The sequence below is a fragment of the Enoplosus armatus genome, unplaced genomic scaffold (genome assembly GCF_043641665.1).
Source record: "Enoplosus armatus isolate fEnoArm2 unplaced genomic scaffold, fEnoArm2.hap1 Scaffold_284, whole genome shotgun sequence".
NCBI lineage: Eukaryota > Metazoa > Chordata > Actinopteri > Centrarchiformes > Enoplosidae > Enoplosus > Enoplosus armatus.
This window is the reverse complement of record NW_027261230.1, coordinates 1-10,598: the sequence shown is the minus strand read 5'-3', so window position 1 is coordinate 10,598 and position 10,598 is coordinate 1. Positions and strand designations below refer to the sequence as shown.

The 10,598-nt window shown below is 45.5% G+C and overlaps 1 pseudogene; it reads right to left on the bottom strand.

Moving 5' to 3' along the window:
* Positions 1-2,178: 2,178 nt before the first annotated feature.
* LOC139307232 (mothers against decapentaplegic homolog 7 pseudogene) lies at positions 2,179-6,275 on the bottom strand (annotated as a pseudogene).
* Positions 6,276-10,598: the final 4,323 nt, after the last annotated feature.

Sequence of the window (10,598 nt, the reverse complement as noted above, 5' to 3'; positions counted from 1 at the left end):
TTTTTCACCACTTACACTGATTAACATGAACCAACCGTTATAACCCAGAGGGGCGCTGTTTCCCCAATTTAAAGACACAAGAAAAGGTGTCTGTTTTGTGACAGATTATCATCATATCGCTTTATTAAAACAACAACGATAGTTAGATTAAATAAAAGGGTAGCCTTAGTTCCTGAGAAACAATACTACTGCATTTAAGGAGAACTGTAGCCAGGATTTAAAAAAATACTGCACCCACCAAAAAGCTCTGTATTTTATTCATTACTTAAAGTGTTGAATTATACTGTCTGTAAATGACAGTCAAAACTGTGTTTCAATGTCTTCATCGCACCCACCACAGCCAGAAACGCTTTATTTTCTTGACCTAAAAATGGTCAAATTCAAAGATTTTGAGTCTAATATAACTAGAACCAGCTTATAAAATACTCAAGTGTTTTTCTTAGAAGCTGCTCGCAAAAAAACAGCTGTCGTGTGTACATGCTGCTGAAATCTGTAATAGTTTTAATGGAATTATTGCTGGGCAGAATCAGGGTCACCCTGTCTGAGGGAAGTCATGGATATAAGGCCATTCCTCTCTCTCTCTCTCTCTCTCTCTCACACACACACACACACACACACACACACACACACACACAAAGCTTCGAGCCGCTTTAGTTGTATTAGCAGGGTTAGGGATTATTGTTGCGAGGGCATGCAGACAGCCATGAGTTTAAAGTGCATGATGTCAAGGAACAGGGTCCCACCATGTGGTCCAACCCCTGTGGTGGTCTGTATTCTAGTAGGTTTTGGTATAATTTATTGATAAAGTTGTCTTTCTGGGTTTTATAAAATAAAACCAAACTAGTGTATAATATAAATACAAAGATACATACAGCAATGTATGTGCAGGGCACAGTCATTAATAAAACAGGAGGGAATGAATATAAACATGTGTCCTCCAAGCGTTTGCTCAGGGAGACGGGAGACGTATTTATCAATGTGGATTTATGTTTATTATCCTTAGTCTGAATTATAATATGTGTCAGCTAATACCATCCAAATATTTATGTATTACATAATGTCTTTTTTCAGTAATGATTTGGCGATTACTGATATACACAAGCAATAAACAATCTGAATTGTGCAGGGCAATATCTATTTCAGGGACAAGAAAAGTCCGACTTTTCTAAAGGTTTCCTTCATTATTAAACTCTTTTATAAAACATGGTTTTATATGGAGAGGGAGGAAGTACACACACGCTCCATTTCACTCCTGCCTCCACCACTGAGTCACTGTCAGTAAATATGTTGTTTTGTCTCCCGTATTCTAAATAAAATTCAAGGTTTTTCAAAGCGCTGTTGAACAGAGCGGAGGGTGGGGGTTGTATGCCGTGGAAAGTGGGTCTTGTGAATGTAGGTCTTTGAGACAGTGTGTGTGGGTAAAGCAGGCTTACAGTAGTAATCCTCTTCACAGACACCCATCTGACTAGAAACAGGACGAGGCCCAGACAGACACACGCAAACACATGCATGTACACACACGCAGAGAGGTTTTGTTAGAAGGAAATCTAGTTTGTTTTGTCTTTAGAAATATAGAAATAGGTGACTAATAGGCCATCGCCTCTAATCGCATGCTCAGGCCATTCCTCTGATATGTAAAATGGCTAAATGGCGTTGTAATCTTCCAGTAAATTTTCCAGTATGTGTTCATTTCCTCAGGAGTGGCACTAAATCCTTTGTGTGATTGTTTGATACATTACATTCCTTTGTTTCATCAGCCATTAAAATAAAGAGGCTCCTCCAGGAAGCCGGACCCTCTGTTGACTTTATTGGTTCCTGAAATTTGTCATTACTGCTTCCTGGCCGTGATGTCATCAACCGGCTAATGACAGAGAGGAAAAAGGACATTCGTCCCAAAATAACTCAGAAAAAAGACAATTTTAAAAGGCGTAATGAGCCTGTACGGACAGGGACAGTGAGTTATGACTCTGTCACAGTCTGACTCGTTTTGTCTCAAAAGGAAATGCTCTTACGATCCACAGCATGACATCAAAGTCCTTCAGTGACACAAAGTTAAGCCAATGTTGACTTTGGCAATAATGAAAATTGAAAAAAACTGAATGAAACCACCACAAACAACCAAGATAAAACAGAGACTGGACGAGAAATGTTATTTGTATTTTTTTTTATTTTGGCATTTCTTTGTTTTGCATTTATATTAAGCAAAGTGCATCTTATTTTCTTTTTCTCATCAACACATTGCACAATACATAAATAATGATGCATATAAAACGTCTTCATATTTACAATTAATAATATATTTATATATAACATAAAATACATTTTTCGCTTCTTATTTCATTTAATTAAATCTTAGTCATTTATTAAACAAAGTCCGTCAGAATCTTATACTTTCTTCTTCTTTTAAAACTTTTTTTTCTCTGTTTGAACCTCTGGAACAAAAAAGGAAAGTAGGTGTAGTCTGTTTGTGGGGGGGCAGAAGAGGCAAGGAGGGTGAAGAAGAGGAAGGCTGCTGCTATCGGGTGTTGAAAATGACTTCCAACCAGCACGGGCAGCTACTGATAAACTGTCTGGTGTAGCACTGTCCCCAGCCTTTCACAAAGCTTATCTGCACCGTGAAGCCCGTGCGAGGCTGCTGCGTGAACTCGTGGTCGTTCGGCCTCTGCAGGCTGCCGGCCTTGTCATAGTCAAAAGCTTTGATGGAGAAACCGGGGAACACCTTGTGCACCAGCAGCGTGCGCGAGTCCGGGTTGTCCAGTGTGGCCGACTTAATGAAGATGGGGTAGCAGCTGCGGTTGTAGACCCACACCCCGTCTGGCTCACGCGTGAGCTGGATGCCATAGCCGATCTTGGCCCGCACCATCTGCACCAGCTGGGACTTGTTGTCAGAGCAGAGCTGACCCAGGCAGAAGCCGTTCCCCTGAGGTAGATCATAGAAGATGTCCAGAGAGGGCTCCTGGACTGAGTAGAGGCGCCCGACACGTGTCTTCTCCTCCCAGTATGCCACCACGCACCAATGGGCCCGATCGCCAGACTCCTGCAACGCCAGGGAATCTGAAGAAGGAAACAGAGAGGCAGAGATGGTTAGACCTGTAGGAAGCCGCACAGCAAAGACATGATGACACTGAAATATTACACAGTAAAATACAAAGAGATCAAAGAATGAAGAAAAAGAGAGGAGAGGAGGAAAAGATGAGTGCATGAGGCTTTTAAATAAAATGCTAAAGGCTACACCAAGCGTCTCAAACATTGCCACTTCTTCACAACTTCTTCCTTATCCCTGTTTTGGGAAATGGAGAATTTGCTTTAGTCGGGAGCCAAAACTAAACCGTCATCCTCAATTTCTGCCAGACAGGAAAACCATGTTGGAATTCCTGGACCTCAGACAAGAGAAGCAACTCAGAGACACTGTCAGGCAAGTGTCCACATGCAGTACAATATTTGTCTAGGCATTAAATGCTTATCTTCTGTCTGGCTCGTATTTTTGTAGCGGCGTGGCCAACAATGTAGTGACGTCAACTGACTGTCCCGATCATCTCTCTACAAGCAACATGCTTCACCCCGCGGGAGGGAATTATAAACTATCTTTTGAATTTGAGTTAAAAGATACGAGGCCGCAGTAACTGAGCAACAGCAACGAGACAAGTTTCACGTAAACACATAAACCATTCCCTGTCTACGCTGAAGCACGTGGTGTTTAGGCCGATAACTCTCATACCCTGGTGTCTGAATTGGTGACAAGCTAGGCCTCTCCAGTCTAAAGTTTCCCCTGAGCGTAAAAGAAGTGTAGCATTGGCCATGCTCCAGTTTCCACCCCCCCCCCACCCCTTCCTCCCTCTCACGTCTCCCTTTAGTGTGCCTCCTGCGCCGTCCCTCTCCCCCTTCATATCTCTATTCCACAGAAATCTGGCTCCCAGCTACTCCCAGCTAGAAAAGTGGGAGCCAGTCAGGCGCAAGGGAAATAGAGGGAGACAGAGAGAGAGTGCGAGAGGAAAGAAAGAGGGGGCGGGGTGGGGAAGAGAAGGAATGCTTTTCATATATTTTGACTGTTACTTTTGCAACTTTGTTTCCTCTCCTGATTTTTAAGCGCCCCTTGTGCTTTTTCAGGTCGTCACCTAATTGCTGTGACTTCTATCAACTGCTCCGCAATCTTTTACACTTCCTCTACTCTCACACACACACACACACACACACACTCAAATCCAGCCTCCTCGATGAAAGACACATTCAAGGGTTAAGAAAGCTTGAAGAGGGGAAATAAATGTGAGGGAAAAAATTAACAGAGCCCCTCTCAGAGCCATTTCAGTTGCCCCCGTCTTTCCCATCCAACCCCAGCCTCCCCCCGCCCTCCCTTCCTCGTTTCATCTGGCGGTAGCTGTGAATGTAACCGGTAATTTGGAAGGTCCCGTCTGAGACAAACTGCAATGTTAATGCGGCAGGATCTCTGCCGGCCCAAGCAGACTCACCGCGGCCTGTCATTAGCCTTCATTAGACGCAGGGAGAAGGGGGGGAGAAAAAGACAACACTGGGAGAGGAGAGACAGAAACACAGAGGAGGGGAGGGAAGGGAGGGGGGGAGCAAAACTGAAAGCATGCCTTCCATAAAACAAGAGGGGCTGTGTTCTTTGAAGTTGGTCAGAGCCGAGCCTTGGGGAGTTTATCGTAAATCCCTCCTCATGGGGTGCTGGGGGAAACTAAGTACCCAGCTATCTACCTTAGACTAAATGGAGGAGAAAAAGCATTTATCTTTGAGATAAGAGACAGAAAGTGTCTTTTGTGTCTCAGGCTGATGTCAGAGTCTCCGATCGTGGCCGAGCTTTGCTCTCTGGTCTGTTTTACATGTACGTACAGGAACGGCTGGGGGTTGATAAGGAGAAGGATGCTTTGGACTTTCTTAACAGCTGACAGAGGGCCTGCTGGTGGAGCTCACCTGTGGGGCCCTCTGTGTGTTTGTTATTGCTGAGAGAGACAGGGCCTGGCGTCAGAGGTCATTAGAGCGGCTGCCTGTCTGAGCCTGTCATTGCAGCCTGAAAACACCCTGCTATTCAGGACTACACTAACTGCCCCGCTTCCCCTCCCTCGTCGCCTCTCCTCTCCTCTCTTCTCAGAAACTCAGACTGGTAGCAAGTGAGACTCACAGAGGAGAGAAAACGGGGGAAAGATAAAAGCAAAGGGCTTGAAGAGAGACAGAAAAACAACAGAGGGAAATGTGATGGGCAGCAGGAAGGGTCAGCTAGTAAAGCAGTGGTGTATGTAGAAATACTAAAATACTAAAAATACTACATTACAAGTCCCGTCTTGCCAGAGACAGATTTAAAAAGAATGGTTAAAGTCAATAATTGGCTGAGATATCCTCACTTTTAGTCCCCAATATGGGTCAAGCTCCAAAAAGCACTGGATCCTACTTCCCACAACTCAACAACCTCTTTCGTTAGACCTGACTGTCCCTGACTGGTAAATGTCTTTCAAACTCCGTGCCCCCAGTTTGTAACACAGGCTTTCTGTTACAGAAAGTAACAGTAACTTTTTTTTCTGTTCAGTAGGTCAGCGGACAGAAAGCGAGACAGGCAGACTCCTCCATCTGCGGGGCGCAGCCTTGTGAAGACTCTGTTCACAGCTTGTCCTGACAGCAGATGAGCTTACACCTCATGAGTAATGCTGCTGAACACACAACCACACACACACACACACACATATATATATATATAAACACACACGCTAGATGTGAGTGGCCCGTATGAAACGCACCTTGTTTTAAGTGCAAGGCTCATTTAACTGAATTTGAATATTTAACACATCGTGTGTTTGCATGCAAAGTGTCTGCTGGTCGCGCTCCTCATGTTACAGTCTGACACTATTTCAGGTGCTCCCCACATAGGTGTGTGTGTGTGTGTGTGTGTGTGTGTGTGTGTGTGTGTGTGTGTGTGTGTGTGTGTGTGTGTCAGACTGTGTCGTCAGAGTGTCTGCGCTGAGTCCGTCTGTCCTTGGAGCAGCGTGTCTCCATCAGCTCCAGCCCCTGAACACTTACAGAGCTGTCTGTACATCTGTCTGCTTTCTGGATGTCTGCCTATCGAAGCATTAGCTCGTCTATCTGTCTGCCGCCCCCACCTGCTCGTCTGCTCTGCACCCTTTCAGCCTGTGTGTCTCGGGCTTCTCCTCGCTGGAGATAAGCGGGCTAGCTGGCAGCCTGAGGCCATCTGTCACTCCGGCCCTTCCTTTCTGCTCTGCTCCAGTCAGTTGTCTGCTGCTGGTCTGTCCCAGTCTGGTCTGCCCCATGGGGCCCACACGAAAACCCCCATCCAAAAAAAAAAAAACTTTCCCTGCTGGTCCACTATGAAGCAAAACCCATGTTGCTGCTGAAAGATACTGGAGCAGATTGGTGTGGAGTGCGTCATGTGATCATGGATGATAATAATGATAACAGGCCTTGTTAAAAGCAATGTAAGAAAGTGCAAGAAGCAGCTGGTGAGGGCTAATGTGGATGTTAGCCATTAGGAACACTGTGCAAACAAAAACAACATATTGCTCCCATGTTTTCTAGGTATTTGATGGATGATCAGCTTATGGTCTTGTGAGGTGGGGGGCTGTAAATATCTGTGATTAAATAAACCCCATGTGCAATGCAAAATATTTAAACCATAGCACGGGGAGGGCTCGGCAAATAGGCACACACTGCTGGCTCCCCTGTGGATTTTAATGGTCCATGGTTTTAAAGAGTGGACGCCACGCTAGCTGAGACAATTGGACATGGCTGAAGGGAGGAGGGAACGGCTGAGAGGAAGGGGGGGAGGGGCAACGACAGACTGGGTGCTTCTCTCAGGGCCAGAAACACAGTCTGGAAAGGTTAATCATTACCTCTTTCTGACTCCACACACACACACACACACACACACACACACCAGGTCGCTACTATACTTAGAAGTCAACACAGTCACAGAGTAGCACGCCTACACCCTCATGCACACACACACAATTTTCAACCTTCACTCCTGGACACAACACTATCAACATCGGTAAACAGTGAGGAGGCTCCTGAGAACTGTCTCGTATCGATCCCTGAGAGCCCTATATATGTGTGTGTGTGTGTGTGTGTGTGTGTGTGTGTGTGTGTGTGTGTGTGTGTGTGTGTGTGTGTGTGTGTGTTGAGCCTCTCTCAGCTCAGACGTATAATGACCCTGTCGTCATCACACAGCGGCTCAGGAGAGGAATGGGAAAGGCATGAAGGAAACAGCTCAAGGGGGAAGGAAGGACTCTTCATGGTGCCTTATTTTCTAAGTCAACACCTTCTCTCGAGCCGGGGAAAGTCTATTCCAAAGGTCAAGGGTCACCCTGGAGGCATTCCTTTTGTTCTCCCTGCCATGCCGTATACGTTCAGCCCTGTATGCGTGTGTCTGTAAAGAAAGTTTGTGCATGGCTCTCTCTCTCTCTCTCTGTTCACAAAAGTATTTGGTCTCATTGATTTTTTGAGTTAATACAAGTTAGAGTCCTCAACAGCGGGCTTGTTGCTGGTTGTGTTCACTTCACTTTCTTCTGTGGGAAAGAAGAAATTCAATGACGAGCAACCCCTTCAGAAAGAGAAGGGTCAGCCGTTCTGTGCGGTGAAGACAGAGGAGTGTCATTGTCTCACGTCAATACATCAACACAGCCTTGAACGTTTAGGCCGACGACTGTGTGCACAGTCTGGTTCCCCCCACTGTTGAAAGGTAAATGACTCAGTCTGCTCTTAAAATGATTGTAATCGTTTACTTGTCGTGCAGAAGAGCATGCAGCCTGCCACCAAACATCATTAAATGTTTGAGATTCAGGTGTGTTATGCTACTAAGCGTCAAGCCTCGAGCAGAGATAAGGAGCAGGCTATAGAGGTCAGATAGCGGCTCACTTCTTTTTAACTCCACAAACCCCACATTTCTTTCATTTTCAAACTTGTAGTCTTCAATCCCAACCCACGAGGAAATTCATGAGACTTTTCGCAGCTTTGTCTGGAGCTACAAAAGGCTTTAAACAACTTTTTTCAGTGCGGTTCCCCTTTAAGATAAGTAACAAAGAAGCAGACTTCAGCAGTTTTTATTAACCTGTAAAATGATTTAAAAGGTATGCTATGTGGACCTAATTTGCCGTATTAGTGCGTATTTTTTGCAAAGTGTCAACTTTGAAGAAGAAATAACACATTGCTCAGCCCTGGTAGATAAATAGAAAGACAAATAGTGGGTTCAGTAGCTAACAGAGGAAGCGCCTCTTTAGGGTGGCAGGTTATGTAAGAAGATTTGAAGTCCCCACCCCCCCCTTCAGGAAACCTAAATAAGCCCTGATGGCAGGAAAACCACACAGGGGAGTGGCATAGTTTCACTATCTACAGATCTGACTCCTCACAGAAACACAGATAGAGAGAATGAGTTGCAGACACGCCATCTCTAACATGGACCGTCCGGCCACAGCCGGGACGAGATAAGGAGAAGAAATGGCGCATGTTTTCTTCATGCCTCCCTCTACAGTATAATTTAGTCTGAGTGGAAGTTTTTGCTATAATTACATGGTCCGCATGTCTTGATGTCGCTGAGGCACGGCGTTTTTCTCAGTTTGAGATAAAATACAGGAACGTTTCGTAATTAATTGTGCGGCGTCTTCCATTCGGATTATCACAAAACTGCAGCACGATACTTTTTCACTGAAGGACGTTTTATCCCCCTGGAACACCTCCTTCCTGCTCCTGCTGAGTTATTATTCCAACACTTCAACCTGCTGACCCTCACACACACACACACACACACACACACACACACACACACGATCCCCTGCAGCCCAGATTTCCCAGGGTGACAGGACAAATAAACACAAGCTAGTTGGATACAGGGTGCCAGGCGGGCTGTAATGATGTCATCAGCTCACTTTTGCAAACACACAAGTCAGAAGATCTCTCAGAAGATATCTCCATTTACATACACACACACACACACACACACACACACACGGTGCTACGGACAGATGGACAGACAAGCCGAACAATCACCACATTGTTGTGGCCCTAAGACACCGTGGGAACTAAATAATACAAACATCACAAACAGACAGGCAGACAACCAACCAGCAGAGCCAGTTGTGTTCAATCTGGGCTTTGTTGTGTTGTGTCGTTACTGTTATTAATAATTATGCACCTCTTTATGTCTGTCATTGTGTGTGTGATTATGCCAGCCCTGTGGTCTGTGATAGAGATGTGGCTACTGACAGGGCTGAGTCTGTCGCTCAGATGAAAAGAGACACGCACCCCTCCGGTCTGAGCGCACAAAAGACAAACTGACTACATGAATGAGCAGGCGGGAGGGTGGAGACAACAGTACTGTGTGTCACACAAGAAATCTAACACACACACACACACACACAGGTTTACAGGAATGTGTCTCCACTTATTTCCATTTCCGTCTTTATCCTGCTAAAGGCTGGGGTTTTCTCCCTCCCTTCCTCTCTCCTTCACACGCTCTCTCTTTCATATCTTCATGCATTGAGGTAATGTCAAAATCCACTTCCACAGAGTGACTGCAAAACCAAAACAATGTTCATCTTGTTCTGGGCTTCCCTCCAGCTCTGGCTCGGAGCCAAATCTGCATAGCCCACCTTTCAATCAACTGGCTATGCTAAAGGTACACTAATGTTTTCAACTGTAAGTGCTATTTTGAAGCTACGCTAAGAACAACACAGCATAAAGCATCTCAGTCTGAGAACATCAAACACATGCAAGCTAGGCACACTGTCCTCTATCCTCTCTTCCCTTTTTCCCCCCCTCTCTCTCCATCCTCCACTGTCTCCGCGCTCTGTTTTTTCGATTTGTGCAGCATAATGACACAGGGTGGGGAACAGAGGACGGCCAAAACCAAAATTAAGTCCCTTGCCAAGAGGCGGCTTGGCTGCCGCGCAAGGAGAGGAAGTGGGGAGTAATGAGAGATCCTGGCCCGGCACGGAGCGGCCCGGCTCTGCTCTGCTCAACTCGCTGGCTGAACACACAGCCTCCAAATTACAGAGAACAGAGCAGAGCTGCCGGCCATCTCTCCCTCCACCCAAAGCCGCCATCTTCTCTCCCTCTCCATTCCTTCCTCTTACTGTTCAAGCAAAAAGGAAAATCAAGATTCAACCAATGCCAAAGCAGCTTTATGGTGAAGAAAGCGTCTCTTGAGCAAGTTTCTGTAGAGAGTCATCTGGCTCTAACAGGCTACATGCATTTCTCTCTTTGTAGATAGAAGAAAACAAATGCTCAATTTCTTTCTTTCTTTCTTTCTTTCTTTCTTGTTTTATTTAACTCCCTCCTCCTTTCTGGTTGGTGCGCTCCAGTGTTTGTTTTCTGTCAAGAAGAGGCCTCGGCTGCCTCCCTGTCCGCTCGCCTTTTCCTCAAAGACATGAGGTCATATCCTGCGCAGCCCTTTCCTTTCCCTGCTAACCCAAACAAGGCAGGAATGCCGAGAGAGAGAGAGAGAGAGAGAGACTGAGGGTGCTCTGTTTCTGACTCGAGCTGTTGATTGCTGGAAGATTGTGTCTCTTAACATTGGTGGTATGTAATTTAAACTCGACTTAATGTAAATAACTCAAGAAAAACAAATTCAAAAACAACAC